The sequence below is a fragment of the Felis catus genome, chromosome D4, assembly GCF_018350175.1.
Source record: "Felis catus isolate Fca126 chromosome D4, F.catus_Fca126_mat1.0, whole genome shotgun sequence".
Taxonomy (NCBI): domain Eukaryota; kingdom Metazoa; phylum Chordata; class Mammalia; order Carnivora; family Felidae; genus Felis; species Felis catus.
The window spans coordinates 8936438-8963649 of NC_058380.1; the positions used below are offsets into that span (position 1 = coordinate 8936438).

At 41.5% G+C, this 27212-nt stretch overlaps 2 long non-coding RNA genes across 3 annotated transcripts in view; one reads left to right on the forward strand and one right to left on the reverse strand.

Annotated features, from left to right (window-relative positions):
- LOC109493699 overlaps window positions 1-20128 on the forward strand; it is a 90273-nt gene extending 70145 nt beyond the window's left edge. The window contains exons 14-16 of the long non-coding RNA XR_002737800.2: window positions 11675-14387; window positions 18330-18553; window positions 19655-20128. This is a non-coding gene — a long non-coding RNA (uncharacterized LOC109493699). The remainder of the gene's footprint in view (window positions 1-11674; window positions 14388-18329; window positions 18554-19654) is intronic.
- Window positions 17901-27212, reverse strand: part of LOC123381492 — a 71545-nt gene continuing 62233 nt past the window's right edge. For both annotated transcript variants that reach the window (XR_006588541.1, XR_006588542.1), the window contains one exon: window positions 17901-19056. This is a non-coding gene — a long non-coding RNA (uncharacterized LOC123381492). The remainder of the gene's footprint in view (window positions 19057-27212) is intronic.

Here is a 27212-nt window from a genome sequence, read left to right on the forward strand (position 1 = left end):
ACATCTGTTTATTAAACAAACAGGTCAATCTATTTCATTAACCTTGAGTGTATTGATGATGCAGTATATGCAGGAAACATTTTAACCATAAAGTATTTTTATCTGTACCGAATACTAGATGCAAATAATATTTCATAATGTTCAAAATTGTTCCTTATTAGATCAATTATCAGATGCTATGCCAAAAATAGCAGTATATCTATGAACTTTACAGATTTTAAATGCTCACATCTGTAATTCTCACAATATTTCCTGGAAGCGTGCCAGGTATTTCATCCTAAATAAACGGATTATGTGCATAATTTAAGTTAGGAAAGAATGACACATTTTGAGGGCTCTAAATGTGTAAATGATTACACATTAAGTGAGGAATTGCTTTCTCTTTTGCCCACCAGCCAAACAGGGCAAATTCCTTTGATGCTGGAGTTCAGAGAGAAAGGAAATAAATATACCTCTGAAATGGCAGTCGCAGAAGTGCCCATCAGCTCTGAGTTCTGCCTTAATTGAGCATTGGATATGCAGGAGAATAAGCTACTTGCCAATGTCACATGATTTATATCCATAATCAGAAAAATATGAGGCTTAAAGTTCAGGTGCAGATTGACATTCTCTAGCCTGCACAAAGCTGATCATGACCTTTCGAAGCCATGAGCAATCACTTAATGTCCATTTCTTCTCAGCCACCTGGAACATCAAATCAAGAAGCATCTTTGGAAAGCTAAGATTTTGAATTGCAAAGTGATGCCCAAATGATCCAGCTATGAAGCTTAGAGCTGGGCAGGGAGAAATTAATCAAGCAGTGGGTTTTTAAAAGAGAACCGTGGCTTCCATCTTTTATGTATAAGAAGCAAACAAGTTGAAAACTTTTTTCCGAAAACAACATCCTTTGTGACTACGATCCCTTGAACAGTCTCGTGATACTAAGTCCTGGAATCAACATTGGAAATGCACAGAACAGGCATGCTGACCCCTGAGTGCATGACATTTCTAGGATCAGTCGCAAGTCCACATACATGTGACAGTGCGCTGAATTTCGCAGGCACAGTGTCTGCCTCTAGTCCTTTATTTAATGGTTTTTCCAAATGACAGCTTCCTAGATTATTTCCATAGGAATGTAAAAAGCAGGCTACAATTCAAGGACTCAATAACTGGCTGGATGCCCTTGGAGTCTCATGACCTTCATTTCAAGTAGGTCCAGATAGAAAAGAACACTACTGGCTGTCATATTTGCAATGTACTAGGATCTATTACATGTCTTATCTCATTCAGCCCTCTAACACCATGATCGGATATTTTAAATGTTCGCTACAAGGAAACTGAAACACATCATCAATGAGCACAAACTAATAAGTACCAGAGCAGGTACACAAACCCGTCTCAAATAGGCTCCAAGGCTCATGCTCTTTCCACTACACTATCTCTTCTTCACTTGATCTCTACTGAGTGTCAACCTATTTTTCTCATCAGTGTTATGACCAGTGTCTGCTAGGAGGGCAGATTGGGTCACTGGCCTCCAAAGAATGCTCCCAGTTTTTTCATCTCAATTGAGCTCCCTGGAGGGTTTCCTTTCTGGCTCAGAGCAGTGTGTATTGACCTTGCCAGTCAGGGTTGCAGTGTCTTCAAGAAAAGCCCAGCTGAGTTTGCTCCCATCAATGCTGTCAGGAGCACAGGTTGGTTTCCCCTGAACGCTATACCCTGGAGCGTTCTGTGGCAAGAACTCTTATCAGGGGCAGTTGTTCTCAGAAATGGTGGCTCTCAACGGTGGCTCTAAATTGCCTCCTTGCCAACCCTTGCCTTCATTCCTAACAATGGGAACCCTTGGCAGCCAATAATCCTTCTAACTACTATTGACAAACCATCAGCATAGTCCTTTACCGGTCTTCCAGTCTCATGTAGCTTTGGCTACCAATAGGTAATTATGAATAAAGCCACACAGCTCTTTGGAGAAAATGTTAACAATTCCTATGCACATTTCTACTCTGATTCATACTTTTGTCTTCCCCCTCAGCCCTGTTTTACTTTGGTTGATGCCAGGAAGTACTCACCCTTCTCTGCATCGGCAAAGGAGACTATTCTCCAAGGAGACAGCAATAGGGAGCCACTTACTCTTTTCTGGAAGTACCTGGATTCAGGTTATATGAAGATGTAATGCTATAAAAATCTCAGACTCTCCCTTCTTGGGGTACAGAAGCATCTAAACAAAGCAAGACCCCAGAAGAGTCCGAGAAATACATTAGTAATTCCAGGTAGATTAATCAAATACTATTAGAAACCAAATCTAAAGCAAGCCACATATGGGACATTTTTCTTTTTCATCTGCTTTCAATGATAATTGGTTTTTTCTTGACTTGAAAGAAAGCTTTATCTGATTGAATGGTCTCTTTGGCTATCAACCCATTTCTCTCCTGCCTTTTACTATTTATTTTATAGACTAGAGATAAACCTGCTTCAATAACCCCCTTTCCTCATTGCAGTGTGGTTCCATTCATCAAAACTCTAATATTCTTGGATTCTAATGTAGGCAATTCCAATGACCTTTCAAAATCCTCATTTTCCTTGCCCTCTCTTTCTAGAACTTTCCAGGAGAGAAACTAAGAGCTCTGGTTGAGCTGCTCCCCCAAAGCCGGTACCGATATACTAGTCATACAGGGAGCCATCTTGGAAGCAAATCCTCCAGCCCTCAGTTAATCACCAGCAACCACCAACTACCTCCAGCTAATACTGCATGGAGCAGGGACAAGCCTTACCCCACTGAGCCCTGCCCAAATTAAAGATTTATGAGGAAAAAAATTACTGCTGTTTTAAGCCCATTTTAACTAAAACATGACTTTGAGCCTAAAGCACGAGACCCTCTGTACCCATCTATCATTGAACTATGCTATATTGTGTTACAAGTTATTTTTTAATGTGTTTAGATATTATCCTCTTGAAGACAGGTATTTTGTACTACATTTGTTGAGTTCTCGCACAGTGCCTTTTTAGGCAGTAGATACTCTATAAATATTTCCTGGTTAATTAAATCCAAGACTATGTGTTCTATGAGATAAAATTGCTTCTTATTGTGCCAGCTCTGCAAACATGAGAGAGGGTGCAGAGAAGACCTCCTGAAACCCACCCAGACTCTGGGTAGATAACTGACATTTAAGATACTAAAATATGTGTATCATAGGAAATGCATATAACCACCCATTCTTCAATCTTCTAAAGGGCTTATTTAATGCTCTTTTGGAATTTGGTATCCAAATCTTGGGATTTCTTTAAAAAGCCAACCTACATTAGAGCCTTATCACTCAACCTATTTTTTTTTATTAATGAGTTACAACAGAAATGAAGTTTGCCGTTAATGAGCTACACATAATCTATCTGTAAATAATAACCACCACTAATGGGCAAATTAATTAGGCTTCAGGTTTCTTCTCTTTGTTTTTACACTACTTTGTTTACCCTCATACATTTCACCTAAATATCATTAGACCTAACTTCTGGAATGGCAGTATGAGGAGCTCTGAAGACTCACTTCCTAACAAAATAACCTGAACTAGTAAAAACCAAAACACCAACAACTATTTAAAATCTCTATGCAGTGCCTAAGAGAGTACAATAAATGAAGAAGCATTTATTCAACAAAATGTAATAAACCGTGGTAAGAACAATGAGAGGCTATGTCACTTGAGTCATGATCTACTCCATCCCTTACCCTTCCCCCCAACTCAGCATGCTTGAGGCTCTGTTCCAGAGAGGGGTTCCTCTCCCCCAAGCTACCAGTCAAGTGCTGTTTCTCCCTGGGATGGACATGTGCCAACATTTCTCATCCTCTCCAGCTGCCTGTTGTGAAACTAATTTCTAAACAAGGGTGACCAAGAGGTCAGGGGATCCCTTCCTCCCTCTAGCCCCACTCTTAGTCCCACTGGTTCTACTCCAGGCAAAGGTAGCTGAAAATACTAGAGCCAATTATCATCACCACAGTTTGCTCATACAGAGGATATTCCACACTGGGAGAGGCAAGCTGGGAAGACCAGAGGCTACTGCTCCTGCCCAGTGCCCTGCTCATTAGAGGAAAAATGGTGCTCTAAAAGAAGTGGGTTATTGTCTCTGCTCCCACACCCAAAGCAGTTTAACTCTGAGATTTTTTTGCATAGAGAGAGGCAAAAAGAAGAAAAGATGTAGAAGCTCTTACCAGACCAACTACATGTATTTGGAATAGAATGTAAGTTTAATCCTAAGAGATTCTCAAAGAACAATGATGATTTGGGGGTAGACAATTAAGAGGAGGCTGATATCTCTATGAAAGCAACAAGGAAAAACTTTAAGCCAACTAGATTACCAGAGAAAATCAGGTAAAGAGATAACTGCTAAGATGAGCCCTTCTGGAGTCAGAAAAAACCTCTAAGACTAGCTCTATAAAAGGTCCCAAATTAGTTGGATCAGACTATGGAGCACTGTATGTATAAGGACATTATCAAAAACCATAGAGTAATCAGCCAGCAGTAAGGGGAGCCTAATTAAGCTGGATGTGATACCAACAGACAAAACGGACTTAGCAGCGAGATCAGGAAAATAGCCAAAGAGAACCCTGCTAAAACTGGTTATCCAAAGGTGACTGTGCCCACGCCCAAGGCTGCAAGTTCTCAAGAATGACATCACAGGCCTCATGCCCCATGGGAAATTTCACTGAAGTTCTCCAGCCAAGTTACTAAACAAATAAGCAAATAACAACGACAAATCTGAGAGATGAGAGATGAGAAATCAGTATCCATAGTTGCTATAATGTATTACCACAAATGTTCAGTTTTCAGTAACAACAACAAATTATGAGACATGCACAGATGCAGGCCAGTGTGACCAATACAGGGGGTAAGGGCAAACAGGCAACAAGGACTGCCTCTAAGAGGGCCCAGATAACAGACCTAAAACAAGTTTATAGCAGCCACTATGCTATGCTCAAAGAACTAATGGAAACCATGCTTTCAAAAATAAAGTATAATCATAATGTCTCATCAAATTAGGAAGAATAATAATATAAATTATAAAAATCAACCAAATGGAAATTTCCAAGTTAAAAATCAACTAACATGAAAAATTTACTGAAAAGACTCAAAAGCAGATTTGAACTGGTAGAAGACAGAATCAAAGATCTTGAAGATGGATTGTATAACGTGTATCAACCTAAGTAGCAGTGATACTGAGTAATGCCTTAGAGAAATGTAGGACATCATAAAGAGCAGCAATATACTCATAATGAGACTAGGAGAATGACAGGAAGGGGAGAAGGGAGTTAAAAATATGTGTTTAATAAAATATGGCGAAATACTCCCAAATTTTATTTTTTTAAAGTAATCTAGGCATCCAAGAAACTCAACATCTTTCAAGAAGGATAAATGCAGAAAGATAGACAACCAGACACTTCATAGCTAAAATGTTAAAAGACAAAGAGAAAAATCTTGAAAGCAGTGAGAAAAAGAACTCATCAAGTACAGGAGAACCCAGAAGATTAACAGCTGACTTCCCATCAGAAACAATGAGACTGGAAGGCAGTAGCCTGATACATTTAAAGTGCTGAAATTTCAAAAATAGGTCTCCCAGGAAACTTATATCCAGAAAAACAATGTTTCAAAAACGAAAGCAAAATCAAGACCTTCCCAGATAAATAAAACTGAGAGAATTTGTTGCTCTCACAATATCTTATAAGAAATACTAAGGGAAGTTCAGGCTGAAAGCAAGTGACCACAGACAGTAATATAAATCTATGTGAAAAAGAAAAGAACACTGATAGAGATAATAACATAATTGTAAAACACAATATAAATGCATGTTTCTTCTTCTCTCTCTTAGCTTATTTAAAAAGCAGCTCTGCCTGCTTCCGATTCTGTGTCTCCCTCTCTCTCTGCCCCTCCCCCGTTCATGCTCTGTCTCTCTCTGTCTCAAAAATAAATAAACATTAAAAAATTTAAAAAGCAGCTCTGTAGGAGCACCTGGGTGGCTCAGTCGGTTAAGCGTCTGACTTGAGCTCAGGTCATGATCTTATGGTTCATGAGTTTGAGCCCCGCATCGGGCTCTGTGCTGACAGCTCAGAGCCTGGAGCCTAGAGCCTGCCTCGGATTCGGGGTCTCCTTCTCTCTCTGCCCCTCCCCCACGTGTGCTCTGTCTGTATCAAAAATAAATAAATATTGAAAAAATTTTAAAAATATAAAATGCAGCTGTGTCAAGGTGCCTGGCTGGCTTAGTTGGTAGAGCATGTGACTCTTGATCCGGGGGTTGTAAGTTCAAGCCCCACGTTAGGTGTGGAGCTTACTTAAAACTAAAATCTTAATCACAATAAAATAGAAAAAGCAGCTGTGTCAAACAATATGCACGTAATTGTATTTGGTGGTCTATAATGTAGAAATGCAACCTGTTTGCTAATGGCAAAAAGGAGGTGGGAGCAAAGCCATCATGTAGTAAGGTAACGACGCCATACGCTAACTGAAAGCAAGAGCAACAAATGAAGAGAACCGGAAATGACAAATCAAATAGTCGGTAAAACAAACTCTACAAATACGTACTCGCTCTCCTTTCCTCTCTCAGTTTCTTAGAAAGACATCAATTATGTAAAGTAATAGTTACAACATGTATTTCGGAAGTGGTTACCTAGATATGGTATGCATGATGCGTAACAAGAGCAGCACAAAAGAAGGGGCAGAGACAACAGAGCTATATAGGAGCATCTTGTTTGTACTTCGCTGGAATTCAGTAGAAATCTGATCTAGAGTCTGCAAATTAAGATACAGATGGTAAGTCCTAGAGCAGCCAGTAAGAAAATAACTCAAAAATATGTATAGTGTAATGTCACACTAGAAAAAAAAATCATGAATGTGAAAGAAAGAAGTAAAAGAATAGAGGAACAAAATGTTGTGGCTTGATTTACATCCCCCTAAAAGTCATATGGTGAAGTCCTAATCCCCGATACCTCAGAATGCTACTTTATTTGGAGGTAGGGCCATTATAGAGGGAGTACAGCTAAAATGAGGTCATTAGGATGGGCCCTAATCCAATACAACTAGTGTCCTTATACGAAGGGAAAATTTGGACACACATACACAGAAGGAAGATGATGTGAGTAGATACAGGGCAAAGACAGCTAAGTTAAAGCCAAGGAGAGAGGGCTGGAATGGACCCTTCCCCCTCACAGCTCTCAGAAAGAACCAACCCTGTTGATAACTTGATCTCAGAACTTCAGGCCTCCATGTGTGAGACAACAAATTTTTGTTGTTTAAGCCCTCCAGTTTGTGGTACTTTGTTATGACTGCCTTAGAAAAATAATGTCTACATAGAAAACAAAAGGTAAAATGGCAGATGTAAATCTAACTCTATCAATAGTGACATTAAGTATGAATGGATTAAACATTCCAGTCAGAAAGCAGAGACTGTCAAACTGAATAAAAAGACAAGACCCAATTATATTCTATCTATAGAAGATACCTTTTAGATTCAAAGATAAAAATAAATTATAAGTAAAAGGATGGAAAAAAAGATATATCTTACCAACAGTAACCATAAGAAAGCTGTTGTGACTATAGTATTATCAGTCAACAGAGGCTTTGAAACAGAAAGTGTTAATAAAGATAAAGAGAGACATTTAATTATTACAAAAGACTCAACCCACCAATAAAGATATAGCAATTACAAACACATATACACCTAAAAACAAAGCCTAAACCACATGAAGCAAAAACTAACAGAAATGAAGGGAGACACTGAAAATCAACAATGGGGAGGCCTTAATACTCCAATTTCAATAATGAATAAACCCAATAGGCAGAAGATGAACAAAAAGAAGAGTTGAACAACACTGCAAACCAGTTAGACCTAAGAGAGACTCTCTCTACCAACAACATCGTATGTGTTTGTTTTGCAGGTGCACAAGACAAGCCCCACAAATACATTAAATGATAAAACAAGCCTTGATAAATTTAAGAGGACTGAAATTACAGAAATGATCATCTCCACAACGGAATCGACTTTAAAGTCATTAACAGAAAGAAATTCGGGGAATTCAGAAATGAGTTGATATTTAAAAACACTCTTAAATATCCAATAGGTCAAAGAAGAAACCACAAAGGAAATCAAACAATACTTTGATGGATAAAAATTAAAATACAATATAGGAAAACATATGGGACAGTTAAAATAGTAGAGAGAGGGAAATTTATAGCCTATGTTAGAAATGCCTCTACACAATAACCTAACATTCCACTTTAAGACGCTAGACAAAGAAGACACACAAACTTTAAAACAAACAAACATAGACATATAATAAAGATTACAGTACAATCAATAAAATGGAAAATAGAAAAACATAACTTCACTAAAGAATTCTATCAAACATTTAAAAAGTATCAGTATCAATACTTCACAAATTCTTCTAAAAAATAGAAGAGGAAGGAACATTTCTCAACTCACTTTATGAGGTCAGTATTACCTTGATACCAAAACCCGACAAATATCACAAGTAAACTATAGATCAGCATCTCTTATGAATGGACACAAAAATCGATAAGATATTAGCAAACCAAATCAAGCAACATGTTAAAAAAGTTATGTCATGATCAAGATATAGAAAGGATTATACATCATGAGCAAGTAGTATTTATCCCCAAGAGATATAAAACTGGTTCAACATCCAAAAATGATTTACATATTAATAAAAATAAATGACAAAACACATCATAATCTCAATAGCTGCTGAAAAAGGCAAAAATGAAAAAATCAAACATCCCTTTGTGATTAAAAAAAAAAACAAAAAAAACAAAAAACAAAAAAACACCTAACTAACTTGGACCAGAAAGGAACATCCTCAATCTATAAAAGAACACCTATGAAAACACCAAAGCTACTGACAGGAAAGAACCAACAGGAAAATTCTGCCATCTGTTAAGTAGGTCTATTCCAGTTATGCATTATTTAACTGGGGAAATCACCACCCACTGGACCCACTGCAAGATGGGCCTGACCTAAAACTCCATTGACCTAACTTCCATAAGCTCTTCCTGCGATTGATGGGGCACAGTCACAGATGTTGGGTGTCTTGTACTTAGTTCAAAGCCACTGTCCAGTAGTCCCCAAAGGGTCTGATTACTTCTTTCCCCCAAGTATACAGCTACTCTATTAAAAAGGCTATAGGTCCCTCTAGGGAGACTGGAAGAAAGATTAACAATATAACCTTTTGGTAGTCCTAAATTCTTTCTTCAAGGGGACATGCCCCCCCCCCCCACTTGTTTAATTGGTTCTGGGTCTGTAAGTTGGCTCCAGTCTGGGAATTGATTGAGGGGCCATGACTCTGCCTTTAGGATTCAGGTTGAACTTTTTGGTTCATTCAACTCAAAATTTTTCTGCTTCTACCAATAAAGAATTTAGTAGGCTTCCTACTTATTTTACTTCTAGCTCACTCTAATTAATCATCCAGAGCCATAGTCCGATACGAGTCAGACTACTTATTGCTGCTTTGACTCTCCTGTCCATTGCAGTAGCCATCTCACTTGGCCTTTGGTGGTGAGGGTTTCCAGCTACTCTCACTGCGTATCAGTTTTCCATTTCAGTGACTTCAGTTTCTATGGGGCATGTCTGGCCTACAGAGAAGAGTCATAGCACAGTTCCCCTCACACATCGATTCCTCAGAGCACTGGTGCAAGGTGTACATTTTGGCCCCTTCCAGTGTAGGTGAGGAGGTCTTAAATGACAAATACACTCTAACATTCCAGTCTCTCCCAGTCTTCGAATCCCTTGCCCTACATTAAACCAAGGAATGTTTAACATTTCCAATTCACTCATGGTGAGCCATATTTTGGTCCATGTTTCATCATCCTGAAAAGAAAAAATCTGAACGCATCCCTCCTAATATCAGGAACAAGACAAGGACAAGTTCTCACACCAGTGCCATTCAACATACTAGTGTAGAGCAATTGGACAGTTAAATTCTCCCCAGGACAATTACACAACAAAATGAGAAAAAAGTGATCAGATTATAAAGGGAGAAGTAAAGCTATCTCTGTTTGCCCATGACATCATCATGTATACAGAAAATACTAATGAATCCACTAAAAACTATTAGGACTAGCAGAGGTGTTCAGCAAGGTGGCAGGGCTCTAAGATCAATACACAAAAATCAAATGTGTTTCTACATAATAGTAATGAATAAACCAAAAATGCAATTAAAAAATAACTTCATTTACAATGGCAGCAAAAGGAATAAAACACTTAGGAATAGGTTTCACAAGAGAAATGCAAACATTATACTCTGAGTACTACAAAATACTGCTGAAAGAAATTAAAGACCTAATGAAACAAAGTATCCCGTGTTCATGCATTGGAAGACTTAATATTGTTAGTATAGCAATACTCTTCAAAGTGATCTGTAAGCCCTATCAAATTGAAACTGGCTTTTTAAATAGAAATGGACAAGCTGATCCTAAAACTTATATGGAAATTTAAGGGACCTTAGAAGAGCCAAAACAATCTTGAAAAAGAACAAAACTGAAAGACTTACACTTTCCAATTTTAAAATTAACTACAAAGGGGCGCCTGGGTGACTCAGTCAGTTAAGCGTCTGACTTCGGCTCAGGTCATAATATCACAGTTTGTGAGTTCAAGCCCCATGTCAGGCTCTGTGCTGACAGCTCAGAGCCTGGAGCCTGCTTTGGATTCTGTCTCTCCTTTTGTCTCTGACCCCCACCCCCAATTGTGTTGTGTCTCTCAAAAGTAAGTAAATGTAAAAATAAATAAATAAAATAAAATACAAAGTTACGATACTCAAAACAATGTGATACCAGCATAAAGACAAACATACAGAGCAAGTGAATAGAATTGAGAGTCCAGATTTTACTCTCACACTTCTGGTCCATTGATTTCAAAAAAGGTAATAAGATATTCAACAAAGGAAGGAATAGTCTTTTCAACAAATGATGCTGGGACAACTGGATAATCATAAGCAAAAGAAGTTGGATCCCCTAACTCACATTATATATAAAAGTGCAACAACATAAATGTAAGAACTAAAAGTAGACAATACTTAGAAAAATATCACAGGTATAAATTTTCATGACCTTGAATTAGGCAATGTTTTCTTAAATATGACTAAAAGCTCAAGCAACGACAAAAACAGATAAGTTGGACTTCATCAAAATGTAAAACTTTTGTGCTACACCATTAAGAAAGTTAGAAGACAGTCTATAAAATAGGAGAAAATATTTCCAAAGTATATATTTGAGGAGTGATAAAGAACTCTTACAACTCAATAATAATTAAAAAACAGTTAAAGAGTAGGCATAGGATCTGAATAGACATTTTCCCTAAGAAGATTTATAAATGGCCAGTAAGCACATGTAAAGTTACTTGACATGAGCAGTCATCAGGGAAATGGAAATTAAAATTACAGTGAAATATCACTTCCTTCCACTTTTTTGGATATTATGAAGAATGCTGCTATGAACATTCATGTGCAAATTATTGTGTGAACATATGTCTTCATTTTTCTTGACTGTATACCTAGGTATCAAATTTCTGGGCAATACAACTACTGTTTAACCTTTTTAGAAATTGCCAGACTATTTTCCAAAACAACTGTACCATGTTTCATTCCCATGAGCAGTGTATGAGAGTTCTAATCTCATCGACACTTGTTTTTCATTTTTAATCCTAGCCGTCCTTGTGGATATGAACTCAAGTGTCCATTAACTGATGAATGACTAAAATGCGGTATATCCATACCGTGGAATACTATTCAGCCACAAACAAGAATGAAATACTATACCCGCTACAACATGGATGAATCGTGACAAAATTTTGCCAAATGAAAGAAGCCAGTCATAAAATGTCATATATTGTGTGATTTTCTTCACATGAAATGTCCAGTTGAGGCAAGTAATGGAGAGACAGAAAGTACTTTTGTGGTTGCCTAGGGGTCAGGGCCTTGAGGGCATATGGGGAGACTGCTAATGGGTCTGGGGTTTCTTTTAGAAGTAATATAAATGTTATAAAATTGATTTGTGGGGCACCTGGCTGGTTCAGTTGGTACAGCACACAATTCTTGATCTCAAGGTCGTGAGTTCAAGCCCCACATTGGGTGTGGAGCCTACTTAAAAAATATAAAATTGATTATGATTGTACAACTTGGTGAATATACTAAAAATCATTTAATTCTGTATTCTAAAGAGAGGTAAATTGTATGGTTATATGAATTTTATCTCAATAAAGCTATTGTTTATAAAAGATCATTATAACATGTTTAACTTATATAAATATGTTCATTCCCTATTTTAAGTTCTTAAAATGTCCCAGAAACCAGCTCACAATTCCCCAATGCTTTGGGCTGCTCTGAAAAAAAAAAAATGGTTCCGGACATATAGACTGTTTTTAGTCTTAAACAAAAGTACTTCTCTGGATGAATAATTAAACTCAGAAGGTGGTAAACCTTCTCCCTTCTCAGCCTTTTTGTTAAAATGGGGACTAGGCTCAGGACTTGGCCACTCCAAGTGGCCAAATAAGTGATCACTGAATTTTAGAGCAAGAAGGGGGTCTAGTGACCAGCTAAGAAGCATCCCATGAACAGATTTTTATCTTGCTATGGATTCTACCAAAGCAAATAAGGGCTTGGATTCTGATAGTTTCCTCAAGTGGTAATTGCAGGAACAACTAATAAGTGGAGAAAGACACAAAAGGAAGAAAAACCAATAAAAGATATGATGAAACATGGGTTGCCTTAAGTGGGCAATTGGGGCTCAATCCCACTGGGGACACTCTGTGAAGATATGTACAATATGTCTCAAAATTGCCCCAGAGGAGTATAGGGAGACTGAGGCATGTAACCACCAGCTCACATGTCCTCTTAGTTGGGGACTGGTGTCGAAGAGTTAACTCTCCCTCACATCTGGGCTGTGTCTGCCTGCCATAGAAGAAGCTTCTGCTGAAGAAATCCTTCTTCAGGCTTAGAAAAAGAGCAAGGCAGATGCTTGAGGGGAAAGCCGTCAGCTTTCTGGAACTTTCTACAGCTTTGAGTGAGCTTAGGTGGGCTGTGGAGTTGAGAGGCGGACGAACAACATCAACTACAGTCTCTTGTGGCAAAGGACACATAAGAGGGATGGGATTTTCACCACTGCTCTGGCTCAAAAGACAATTTCCAATTCACCTTTCCTGCCCCATCTTGATTAGGAGGTGGATTTCCCTTCAGTTTCATCACCCCACAAGTGACAAAGTCCTTTTCTGATCTGTGGGACTGATGAGCATCTAGGACCTCCACCAGTAGCTTGTCCATAGGAGATGGATCCATGCAGAACAGTGGAGGGGTCTAGGCAGAGTCTCACAGGCAGCAACAAACCTCACTTACATCCAGGGACTCCACTGTCTGGAGATTGGTCCATAATGAGAGAAAAGGGACATTTAGGTGTGGAGTCAGTGACCTCATAGCTTCTTGGCACATGAAAGGTGCCTACCTTCTTACCACGGTTCTCAGCTTCTCCCTTTCACCTTATTGAGGCTTAGCTACTGAGAGAACTCATTCTGCTGACATCAGTCCAAACCTCTCTGTACTATAGCCCCCAATGATTCGTGGTAAAACATTAATTTTGGAAATTAATAACGTAAATTCCACATCTCAAGGTTAGAAGAAGTCAACATAAAGCCAAACAAGGTTCCTTACCACAGAATTTCCAAGATCCTTCGGTATGCCTGTAAGCCTTGACGACCCTCAAGGAGAAGTTTCAAGTTCACAGTATTTCTTAAAACTATTCTCCCAGAAAAGATTTTCCCATAGATTTTCATGGAACTAGTGTTCTACAGAATACACTTGGGCCAACACTGGTATAGCCCAATCCATTTGTTTCACTGATGAGGAAACTGGAGTCCACAGAAGCAAGGTGACTTGCACAAGTCATGCTATAAGATGCCGATGGAGCCAGAACTTAAACCCACAATTTCCATCTTTCATATCTCCGTGCCCTCTGCTCAGTGACAGTACAATGGTCATGGTTTCACCTGTGATGGAAAGCTCCTGAGTTGTCCTTTCCCTGTCCTTTGTGTCTTCGAGAAATGTCATCCTCCATCACTATCTGAACCAGAGAAATGAAACATTTGTGTCATTCCTATGGTCAACAACTGTCAACTAGGAGAAGCTAAATGTGACACGCTCTCACTAAGGATATATAAATGAGGTTTCTAAGCAGCAAAGATACTTTCTCCACTCTCTCTTGCCCCCTCTACTAGATGAATGCTAAGAACACTGGGACCCTAGGGAGTGGCAAAGCCATACAATGGAAAGAAGTCTGCTTTCTTGAACCTGCATGCAGAGGGAAGCCACTGGCTTACCTGCAAAGAGTCCCACATGAGCAAGAAAGAAACTTCTATGAGGATAAACCACGGTAAGTTTTGAGTTTGATACAGCAGTTCACATTGCCCTAGTTAATACACTTAAAGACAAATATATATATATATATATATATATATATATATATATATATAATATATAAATATAAAATATAATATATAATATAAAAATATATAATATATAATATAAAATATATAATATATAAATATATAATATATATATGAGGGTGGATTCATAAATTTGGGGACACAAAGCAATTCTACCTCAATTAGAAAGAACCTGGAACAAAACATATCAGCCCTTATTCTCAGGGACCAAGAGCCTGACACAGACATAGCCACCCTGAGCTGTGCCCTCCCTCACCACACCTTCACTCAGTCTTGATCGCAGCACCTCTCTCAACCTCCTTCAGTGTCACCCACTTTTCCCCAGCCCCACTGCCAGAACCCCAGTCCGAGTCATTTCCATCTTTGGGCTGGACTATTCCAAATGCTCTCGAAAGGGTTCTATCTTCTGTATGCTATCCTCCTCCTTTCCCCCGTATTAAACCATTCTCCATGCTGTGTTCAAAATCACCTTCAAAACACACGAATCCCATTTTGACGTACATTCTATCCCCCATCCCCCATGGCGTGAATCCCTTCAATTAATTCCAGATGTGATTGCAATGAAATTCAAACTCTTTTGCGGGGTATGTGGCCCTCCTTTTCAGCTCTCACCAACCCTGTCTTTGGACCCTGTTCCCCAGCCACTTGGAACTTCCTTTGGCTCTTTGGTTGGATCTCGCCTCTCTTGCCTCTTAGCCATCGTATAGGATGCTTCCACGTCCTGAAGTGTGCTGCTCCTTTTGTCCTTCCCAACCAAGGCCTCGTCTTCTCCTTTGCAACAGTTTGACGCTAACTCAACCTAGCTGTCACCTTTTTGGGAAGGCTTCGTTAATAATCTCAGACTGTGTTAGCTTTTCATTGTCTACTTGTCCTTGGTACCCTGCCCATGGCCTAACACAGGACGTTCATGATCTAACTGTATACCTATTAACATATTCCTCTGGAACAATCCCGGAGGGCACAAACACCTCATTCACTGTTGGATCTGACCACTGCTTGGGGGCTTGGAGCAAAGCAGGTGCCCACAAATTATTTCTTTTAGAGATGGTGGAGGGGGGTGGATGGTTGGATTTGGATGAGCCAAAGAGAAAGCTTTACTTACGATAGTAGGCAGTGTTGTTTAACTATTAGCGAATATAGGATTCCATTTTTTTCCTATTCATTCTTCTCCACAAAACATCTTTTAACCTACGATATTCTAAAGTTGCTGTGTTCGCCTGTTTTAAAGGATTTAATTGGTTTTGTTTACTAATGTTAGTGGAGAACCCAGCACATCTCGTTCTCTGCCAGTCAGGACTACAAAGAAATCTGGCTGGTTGGTCACGAGGAATGAAGCACGCATAGGGTTAAGATCTTGGCTCTGAACTCAGGATGTCTGTGTGAAGTCCTGCCCTAAGGTTTACCATAGCCAGATGACCTCAGGCGATGAAATAATGTTTCTACAATCCTTAGCAGAGTGTCTGGTATTAGGAGCTTAACAGCTGGTAGCAAGTTATTAATGTTGTATTTGCTGCAGAAACTAGTATCAATTTTATCATTATTCTGCTCTAATAATGTCCTTAGACCATGACGGAGACTACTGGGGGGAGGGGATGCACACTGTGTGCAGGAAAAGTAACCAACCAAGACCAGTGTGTGAGATTATCAGGGAAGACCCAATTCTCCTCATTGGACAGACAAGAAAAGCCACAGTCAGCAGGTTGGGGAGACCTGCTCCTAGTCACGTAGCCAGTCAGGGCAGGGCTGAGACTCAAACCAGAACTGATTCCAAAGCCAGTTCTCTTTCCACCACACTGCACTGCCCGTGGGCATTAGCATTTCCAGGTCCTACAGGCTTCCGAATTTCTGAGATCAAATAGGACTTAGGATTCCAAACAAGCACACCGCAACTGACTGTTGCCCTCTCTCCATTCCTAGTTGCTTGAGATTGTGGGCTTGCAGAGCATTCTGCCCAGGAGGTGCAGAGTAGGTCCTCTGCTCAGGGTGCCCTCTGCCACGAGGACAGACTGGCTCCCACAGAGACCATAGCGTCCTTTTGTAAAGTAACTGCTGTGTCTCCCCCAGGACGAGGGTGGGAGTTCCATCTACCTCCTGCACTCCAAAGGCGAGAGACGCTGGGTAGATGTATACCACTGAGCCCAAACACACTGGCCACTTGAATGAACGTTAGGGTGTGCTAAGTCTCTGAAGTCTGGTTCTCCGTGCAAACGGCCAAAGCAGATAATGTACAAAGCCCTCGAAAAGTCATAGATCCTCCAAGCTTGACAGGATCTGGAGCCTTATCTTAATCTGAACTGTTTATTTTGTAGAGAAATTCTGGGCATAGCAAAGGGCAGGAAGAAATACCTTCCAGGCTTTGGTGGTGGTCGTCGTGGGGGTGGTGTTCTGAGTTTTATTCCAGTGTTCTTTCCATCACACCAATACACATTTTTCTAGAGCATCGCTGTAATGGGATGGCACTTATGGAGACTGCCTGACTCAGATGGAGAAACCTGCTTAGGGCATTTGCCATCACTGTAGCAAGCCATTTCCACATAGGTCCTCTTGGGTGATCTGGAACACCTTCTCAGGATGGGATGATTTTGGGGTGGTGGGGGGAGTGTCTTAGTCTGAGGAATTTGTGTAACAGGAACTCTAAGAGAGGCCAAATAGAAGTGTGGACGATTCTAGAGGGTCAAGAATGTTGCTCATTGCTAGGTTTTCAGTATAGAGAGCAATGCTCTGGAGAGATGAGACCTTCATTCGGATCTGCGAGTCAAGACAAAAGGCCAGATCAGGGACATGACCATCAGCCATCCAGTTGCCACAGGTAGCTCTTGAATGGGCTTAGAGAATTCCCAGGCACCTGCCCTACCCATAGTCTAGTGCCCTCACTAGGTGGGAGGGAAATTTTGATTATTTCTGATGTTTTATTTTTGAGAGAGAGGGAGACAGAATACAAGTGGGGGAGGGGTAGAGAGAGGGGGAGGCACAGAGTCCAAAGCAGGCTCCAGGCTCTGAGCTGTCAGCACAGAGCCCGAGGCAGGGCTTGAACTCCTGAACTGCAAGATCCTGCCCTGAGCTGAAGTCGAACACTTACCTGGCTGAGCCACACACGTGCCCCTGGGGAGGGAAATTTTAAAGGGACCAACCTGTGTTCATTAGTTCCAGGAAACTCTGATGTCTTCGAGATCCTATGGAAACTCACAGGAGGTCCCTGAACCAGGATATGCTCCAATCAGACAGACAGACACCGGGCATTAGATACGTCCTCTGTTCTTCACAGTGTCCCAGTCACAAATCAGGGGCAGGCAACTCTCTATAGAATGGCAATGCCAGAGAACTAAAGGAGGTCTGTCCAGAGCAGACAGCCCTTCCCAATACTGGAGAGCTGAAAGCAGAACTAAAGACGAAAATCTCTATCTCTTAATTCCATCCCATCTAAGTCAAGAGGACACAGCTTTTTGTTTTTTGTTCGTTTATTTGTTTGTTTGTTTGTTTTTAAGTCTTAAACCTTCATTATCCTTTTTGGTAGGGGTGCATGAAAGAGTCTGAATAAACATTTGACAAGTGACTAGGTAAATAAATGAAGGAAGGAAAGAATAAAGTGAGCGTTGGAGTTAGTGACGAAATGAATCAACTATCCAGGCAGAGAAGGACTGTGGAGATGTACAAATGAATTGCAAGACCTTCATAATGCATGCATAAATTTTCATGGTTCTATGCTGGAAAAAGAAGTTTATCTGTTTGTATAATTCCTATCGGTACAGCATTTCCTCTTCTTTACTCTCCTGAACTGTGTTTAACAAGAAACCTTTAACTATTTTGTTCTCTGAACATTTGGGCAGAATTAAAATAACTCTTTGGTGTTGTTTCTTTTATTTCCCTAGCCAGCCGAATGAGCTATTTTTCACTTCAACTCTCTCCCCGTCTTGCCTGCTGCCACCACCTGGTCTTGTCACCACAACATTCCTTAACACCCCAGTAGGGAAAAGGCAAACCAGACAGAGGCAGACAGCCCTGGGCCCTAGAGTCTCAAGTCCACCATCTGATGAAGTGGCTTTGGGCAGGTTACCAATCTCTGGGTCATAATGGAACATGCACTGTGAATATCGTAAGTATTCATGCAAGGAGAGTACATTGTAGCAGGTCTATCACAGGATGAGTGCTCAATAAAATTTAGTTACTGTTATATTGTATCGATAGATAGGATTATATTAGGTTACATTACCTCCTATTACATGCCCTACCTTATTGCGTATTGCGTTTATTGCACTTCCTGGCGCTGTATCGTATCATATTACATACAGTACTAGTAAATTTACACTTCCTTGCAGAACCTGTGTCTATCGGTGTGTTGGCCAAAGTAACACCCTTCAAAAATATGTCCTCCAAGTGCTTCTTGACTTTCTTCCCCAGACTCAAGACCACTCCTTAGTTCTCTGTTGGGTGCTTCTACGAAGTAGAACGCAGTGCTCGTCACGAAGGAAATCTACTTGTCCTTCTTCTCAGACTTTTCAGCTGCATCCGTGGCAAATCCTGGCTGTCTTGCAGGGCTTTCTCCGTCTTCCCACTCAGAAGTCATGGGGGTTCAGAATCATCAAGGGAGCTCTGTGTCTGCGGAAGAAAATCAGCTTCGATCTCCTCTGTTGACCTGACTTTCACCCTTCCCCTCCAGCATTCCAGGCTCCCACTCACATCAACAAGCTGCATTTTTAAGAGTTGGTTGAGACTGAGCAGTTAAGGTTAAGAGAGCCAAAGCACTGGGGGGGAGGGGGGCCTGGGAGGGCTCAGTCAGTTGGGTGTCCCACTTCGGCTCAGGTCATGATCTCATGGCTTGTGAGTTAGAGCCTTGCATTGGACTTTGAGCTGACAACTCAGAGCCAGAAGCCTGCTTCAGATTCTGTGTCCCTCTCTTCCTTTGCCCCTACTCTGCTCATGCTCTGTCTCTAAGAATAAACATTAAAAAAATTAAAAACAACAATAAAAAGAAGAATGGGGCCAAAGCAGAGTCTGACAGCACTCAGGCCAGTGTTCGTGAAGGGCCAGGGTTTGCCAGTAGCCTTGGACTGTTTGCCTCACCCTGGAAAAGGGATTGAGAGCTGAAGACAGGGCATCAAATCAGAGAAATCAGGTATGTTGACCTGGCACAACTCTAAGCTTAAGCCAGGGGCACACACAGTCGGTGACTTTCTCTTCTTTCTATCTTCTTTAGGTCATGAAGCCCCCATTTCTAAGGAGTGGAACATGCTCAAGGAAGAGAGCAACTTTCCCCCAGCCTGACAGAATGCAACATAATTGGTTTGTGCCAAACATGGCAATTCCATTCCCTTTTCCCTATGATTGACTTGGGAGCTGGCATGTGACCCAATTCTGACCAGTGAGACTAAAGAGACAATCTGTTGATGATGTCTTCTCCCAAGATTTATGTTTTCTGCTACAAAGAGTAACAGCCAGTTCCCTCCTGCCTGACTTGAATGTAATTGCATGGGAACATGATACTTAGAGCTACAGCAGCCATTCTGTGATCATGAGGCAACAAGCCAAAGAGCACAGGATAAAACAGTGAAAAGAGAGAATGATATCATTAGATGATATCATTAAACTGCTGAACCAATCTGGAACCAATGACTTCTAGACTTTGATTAATTCGTGAGATGATTAAAAATTTCTATTGTTTTACCCACAATTTTTTTCCTGCTACTTGTAACCAAACACATCTTACATGATACAAACACTATCCAACTTGTGTTACCATTTTTCTAGTTCATGTCTGTAGATTCGGTGTCTAACTTTTGCATTTTTAACTTTGGGTATGATCCTGGCACTCAGGAAGAGTCACTAAATGTTTGTTTAGGAGGTGTTTTGGTTATAATAACTTCTGAAACGTGTGTATGCACACAGTGGAATATCACACAGCCATAAAATGAGATCTTGCCATTTGCGACAGCATGGATGGACATAGAGGGTGTCACGCCAAGCGAAATAAGTCAGAAAGACAAATGTCATAGGATTCCACTCATATATGGAGTCTAACAAAAAAGGAGTAAGTCAACAAAAAGCAGGAAGAGACCTATAAAGGCAGATAATAAACTGACGGTTGCCAGAGGGGAGAGGGATAGGGAGACAGGCAAACTGGGTGAAGGGGAGTGGAAGATACGAGCTTCTAGTTATGGAATGAATAAGCCATGGGGGTGAAAGACACAGCATAAGGAATATACTCAGTGGGACTGTGACAGCGTTGTAGGGTGACAGGTGATAACCACACTGGTGGTGAGCATAGCAAAAGGCATAAACTTGTTGAATTTCTATGCTTACACCTGAGATTAATTTAACGCTGTGTGTCAACTATACTTAAAAAATTAAAAACAAACAAATTTCTGAAGTTGGTGAAGCATGAAGATTAGGATTCAATTTTAGGTTTTACAACATTCTTGCTTCCCTCCCTGCTAGGAACTTCTTTATTTCTGTCTGACCCTCACTAGAGCCAAAGAATGCTAGAGAAGAACTATCAACACTGACTGGTATTTTGGCTTCCACTGAGAAGTATTTCCTGAGAATTCTCAGCAGTTTTCTCCAACCACAGTTAGATCAAACTCTACAGGGATCAAAGGTTCTGAATTTAAATCAGCGTATATAACCAATGGAGTATTTAAATTGGCATTGTCCTGGAAAATTCAGGACGTGTGTTTTATACATTTAGTAAGCATTTAGTCAACGTGTTGTACCTGCCAGGCGCTTTAGGATGCACTGGGATGTAGAAATGACTTACCACAGAGCCCCTATCCTTGCAAATCTGAAAGTGACAAGACAGGACGTTACGACCTAACCAGAGGTATTTGCAAAGTATCACATCCAGCTGTCAGCAGATCATGGAGTATGCATGCCAACTTGCCACCACTGAATTAAGAAAATCAATTCGTAGGCGCATGCCTTTGACAAAATGGCGTCCATGAAAACTTCCCAAGCATGGTCCTCCCCAGCTGACTTTCTTTTGGGGTGTGTGTGGGGGGGGGGTGGCTTTTATGCCATCATCACCCAAAGTCCTCAACATTTACCACCTATTCTCCAGAGGCACCCCTTGCCCAGAATACACCCTCTGCACGGTTCACCAAGAGTAGTTATTTCACGGGGGGAAATAAGTTTGATAACTGTGCGAAGATTTGGGGTGGGGGTGTTTTTCTAGGCGAAGGGGGTTATAAGGAGTGCCGTGCTTGCCTATGCATCAGTAAATGTAAAGAAAAAACAGGTCAGATTCCATTCTCCTGCATAGCTGTGATTTCTGAACAAGGCTAGAGCTCTTGTGCTCTGCAGCCCTGGTCCATTAGCCCCAAGAGCAACTTTCAGTTCCACATGGGCCTTCAGTGCACAAAGGTAGACTTTCTAATTTCCCCGCTGTTCTACCTTTTATACACGTTGCCAGGAACTGGTTTTCCTATTACTCTTTCCTAACCGGTAAGCCTTCCCAACTTCCCTTATATACCTTTCTCCGTCCCTCCTCCTACCGTCTAGTCATCAGGCCCTTAGGAATGTCCTAGTCTTCTGCTGGTTGCCCAGCTGTTGTTTCTTCTTCTTGGAGAAGCACTGATTCCAGAGCCTGACAGCCTAGCAACATCCCTGAGCTTCTCCACTCGGGATTCAAGTGACTCTTACTCCCTTTCTCTCCGCGACGGCTTCTGTAAAACACAGATTCACCACCTCTCCTCCCAGAGTCACCATCACCGGCTTCCAATTTGCCAACGTGGATCACGGACTCCCTGTCCACTCCTCTCCTACTCTAATTGTTCACCGTCCAGATTCATGGTGGGAAACCACAAGCAGAACCACCACTGTATCTAAGATTCATTCTGCACCTGGGTCTCTGCACCTTGGGAAGAGTCAAACTGTGTACTTAGTATTTGTGTATTTTTTTCTGTGCATGTTAGACTTCAATAAGGTATTTGCTTAAAATTTTTGCATTTGTGTTAAATCCTCTTTGCCAGACAAAGCATACTGCCTCACTCAGCTCCCTTTCTCTCTTGCTTTCTCTGATTCAAAAGGATTACACATGTATACACAGTTATTTTAGAAAAAGAGTATAAAATAGAAAAGCAAAAGAACAAAAATTAAAACCCATCCATTATCATTCCCGGCAGTCAAAAACAACCCTTTTAGGTGTGAATCATTTTTACAAAGAAAAAAAAAAATCCTACGTTAATAGTATTTTCTAACCTTTTTAATGGTATCCAAATTCCAGGCTATTATTTTTAAAGGCTGTGTTATACTCCATTAAACAGGTGCAGCACAATTATTTAACCAAACCCTACTGTAAGACACACAGGTGGTTCCAGTGTTGGGCAGTGTGGCTCTGAACAGCTGTGGGGCTAAATCGTAGCACGGCGCTGGGGTTTCGTTCAAATTGCATTTCAATTATTCATACCATTCATTCCAATGCAGTTTAGATTTCTGGGTCTGTGCAGGAGTTCAGAATTGCCTTATTATGCACTTCATCTTCTGGGCTTTCCTTCTGAAAGATTTGTATTTCACTGCAACAAATCATGAGCTTCGATGCAGCCGTTTTCAGAGATGTGATGGGAAGGAACAGAGGCACTTTGGGTCGTATGTCCCCTCTGCAGCAGTGACCAAGCACAGGGGTATCACACTGTAAGACCCCTGACTCACTAGGGACTGATGTGGCTGGGAAGCCCTGTTCCAGCTCAGAGTGGTATTTGCTTCCTGAGTGTTATTTGCAATGTTTCCATGGTGCTAATGACTACAAATTGCTAATGGCTGTGAAAAGCTAATTGTTGTGCAAGGTGTTTCTTCTCTCCCCCACCTGCCGGCAGAGCTCACAGCCACGGTTAAACAGAGATCTCATTAGTGTCTCAGACACAGTCCTCAAGGGGAGCCCGTCCTCACAGCCTGGCAAGTAACCAAGCCTCCTCTGCAGACCCAGAGCCCCGAGGCCTCGCGCCTGGCCAGCAACAACGAAACGGGGCGGCAGAGATGTAGAAAGCACTTCCCAAGAGGAAACAGAGGAAATGGGATGGTGTGCTGCAGAGTCAGAGAGATGGAAAGGATGTAGGTATATCTCCCAAAATAGCTGGCCGTGCCAGGCACCCTGCTGAATGCCTCCTGGCTTTTTCTCTTTTCGTCACACCCACTTTTCAGAGGAACACGCCGAGGCTCAGACACTGAATAATTTCCCTCAAATCCTTCAGCTGATTCCAGACCTGGGACATGCCTCTTGGCCTTTTTACTCTAGAGGCCAGATTCTTCACCACTGCCTGATAGTGCTTCTTGGAAACCAGTGGGCTAGCTTCAGAACATGCTTAAGAGTGTGTGTGTGTGTGTGTGTGTGTGTGTGTGTGTGTGTGTGTGCGCGCGCGCGCGCATTAAGAATTTGAACCTTGAATTTAATTCATCATAGTCCATGATTACTCAAGAAAGGTGGTCCCATTAAAAAACCAACAGCAAGCTCACATGGTTCATGAATGTTTTTTCATATAACCTAAGGTGAAGTGTCTCCCTGTTTCCACTCAAGTCCTGTATGCTCAGCTCTCCATTTAGAACAATCTACTCTGTTGATAACCTATTATTCCCCTGTCCTTTGACTTAAGATGAACAATCTAATGACACAAACTCAGGCACAGTAATGCTTATGTGAATTAATTGTGCTTCAGGTTTTGCAAACTCTCTTTCCCTTTCTCGATGGGCTCAGTGATTCAGTTGGAAACCTGAGTTTTAGAACTACCTTCCCCCAGCCCACAAGTTTAAAAGTGTACCCCCCCCCCGCCCCCGGCCAACACTCCACTTTCCTTTTCCTGGGCCCTGTGGCAACTTGCCACTTTTCTGCTGGTAATTTCACATGCAGAATTGTGCTTTCTGTGCTGTACAACAAAAACATTAAACCAACGGCAACAGAAATCGAAAGGGAAGCCATGCCTTGAATCGCCAAGATGATGGCTCGTTCAAGTTCATTCTATATCCTCTTTGAGACAATAAAGACGAGAGGCCAGTTGATTTGCTAACACAGGACAGACGGAAGAACGTTGAAAAGCAAAACACTGCCATTTGCAGTTGTGGGAGAGGTTGCCTGGGCAACGCAGACACTCAAGAGATGAAGGCCGGCCGCACCTGCCATCCTCAGTGTTTCCCCTGCCTCATTAGCTTAACAGAGAGAGCGGTTGCCTTCATTGCCTTGACTATCAACAGGGCCAAGAACTGGTGTTGAAGTTAACGTTCAACTCACAACCATCGCGATTCAATAATAAGATTTGGTGTGAGCCAAAAAATGAACACCCACGGAGGAGGCCGTAGGATTTCCACTGCCTCGGGGAGTGACATGTGCTGACGGCAGCTGATAAACTATCTCGGCCACAATTATTCCAGGCAGAGGATTTAGGGCAGGGAGAGAACTGGATGTAAAGGACGTGATCTGAAAGTTCAGAGCAAGTGAGGCTGCTGAAGTGCTAGGAAAATGGTCCCATGAGAGAGTCGGTCCTGTGCCCCGCCCGGCCCTCAGGTGCTAACAGGTCTCAGTCTAGGCTGGGTTACTCCGCTCAGGTTGAGTACAGAACAGCTCCCACCATCCCTGTGCTTTCACCATGGGCTCAGGTAACATGAGATTAACTCTTTCCCCAAGCTGCTGAGCTGACAATTGGCCACAGTTGTCACCCACTGGTTGGTTGGCTAGGACCATCCCGTGAGCAGGTCCCTCTAATGCTTGTATCTGGGAAATCAACAGCCTTCCTCAATAGCTGAGTTCGCAGCCAGGGTAGGAGTGACAACTTGCAAATGATTTCATGAAGCAGGGGACATCCTTGTGGTTTCTTTTTGCTCGAGTTTGGGACAAGTCCAAGCACATTCATGATTCCCAGAAGAAAACCCTTTCCCCCTGTGCAAATGAGAATCATTTAGGAGACAAGGCAAAGCCATCTACTCCCCAGAATCTGTTCTCCTGGGTTTCTTGTCTTGGTGAAAGGCTCTACTGCCCATCATTTGCCTAAGCCAGCAACTCAGCAAACGTCTCCAACCCTTCCCCGTCCCTTCACCAGAGATTTCAATTTCCCAGGCCAGCAGCTCCTACCTCCTTAATATTCCACTCACGTCTCTTCTCCATTCTCATGTGTTCTGCCCTGCTTCAGGATGCCATATTGTTATTGCTTGAATTATTCACTACAACAGGGATCCAAAGGTCTCCCTGCTCCCCAGGCTTGTTAGCCTCTAAGGTATAGCATTAAGATAATTTCTTAATCCAAATCTGATCAGGTCACTTCATTGCTAAAACTATTTGGAGATTCTCCCAAGCTCTAAGGCTAAAATTCAAACTCTTTAGCTGAGTATGCAATCTGGAAAGAGCCAACCTTTGCCCACCTTGTCTCAGAAGGTTGCAGAAGGCCCTGAACACAGAGAGGTCTAGCATTGCCCTCTGTGCAGGCAGAACAAGGGAGTGTTATGTGAGCGCCAGCCAAGTGGTTAGATGGAAGGACTGGGTTCTATAGCATCAAAGCCAGAGTGAGAAGCTTCATTCCTAGCATGGTTGCCAAATGGAATATAAGATGACCAGGTTAATTTGAATTTCAGGAAAACAATAATTTTTTTAGTTGAACTATGTTCTATGCAGTATTTGTTTCTCTAAAGTTCAAACTCAGCTGGACATCCTGTATTTGTATTTGCCAAACCTGTCAACCCTATTCCATAGCGCTGGGTGTGGGGTGGAAGGTGAGGGTGAGGGGGGCCTCCAAAGACAGTCAGGAGTAGAAATCCAGGGGTCAGTGTAAGGAAAAGAACTGTCAGTTAAATATGGCCATCTGAACATTGCAAGTCTATCTCAATTCTGTCCAGGAAAATTTTCACAATGACAGAGAATAAAGAAGAAAACCCCCAAGTTATGAAGGCAAATAGAGTAGGGCATGACAGTAGATGACAGATTTTGAAAAATTGGAGGAGATAGACAGTAATAGTGGTAACTGACTACATAGTGGATAAAGCCTGCAGGGGGAGAAACTGATTAAAGCTGCAAAAATCTAGAAAGTCCAGGAATTAGGGGAACCCAGGGGCCTCAGAAGGCATTGGGGGTGGGGAAGGCTTAGTCTGCCTAGAAGTGAGTCATGCCCAGACACCTTCACTGCCCCAAACTCAGAGGAACTGGCAGGTATATTGGAGGACAGGAACAGGACAGGCTTTGTAGCTGAACACATCAGGCACAGAAAAGCACGGAAGAAAACACAATACTGCTGAAAACACAATACTTAGGTCCACACTGCAAATGCTAAGATGCCCACTCCCTTCCTTCAGATTGCCAGTACCCTAGCTTAAGGGAAAACATCCGCTGATATTTGCTAGCAATTCACAGGAAACTTACTGGATCCCTGACCTATCGCTTTACCATACTACCTGCCATCAGCCAGCCCTGCCTTTGCAGATAGATCACTCATTCTGCTTCTTCTCACCATATTCTTAGCCAGGGATGGACCACCAGGGGTGAATGATATTTAGGGAAACTTTCGAAAATGGGAGAGAGACCCCAAAATTAACAGAAAAAGATAAAAGGGCCTACGGAAAAACTTCAGGAAAATTTTAACTAGTAATCTCAGAGAAATAAGAGAATGTTTTGCATGAAGGAAACAATGAGGTATCATTTTTTAAAAAAGATTCAGAGCAAGAAATAACAAATACAAAATAAAAAAATGGGGTAACAGAAAACCTTCTGTAAGATGATCAGAAGGCCAAGTTAAAGAAACCTCAGAAAGAACAAGTGATCAAAGAGATGAAAAATAGGAAAGGGGGCT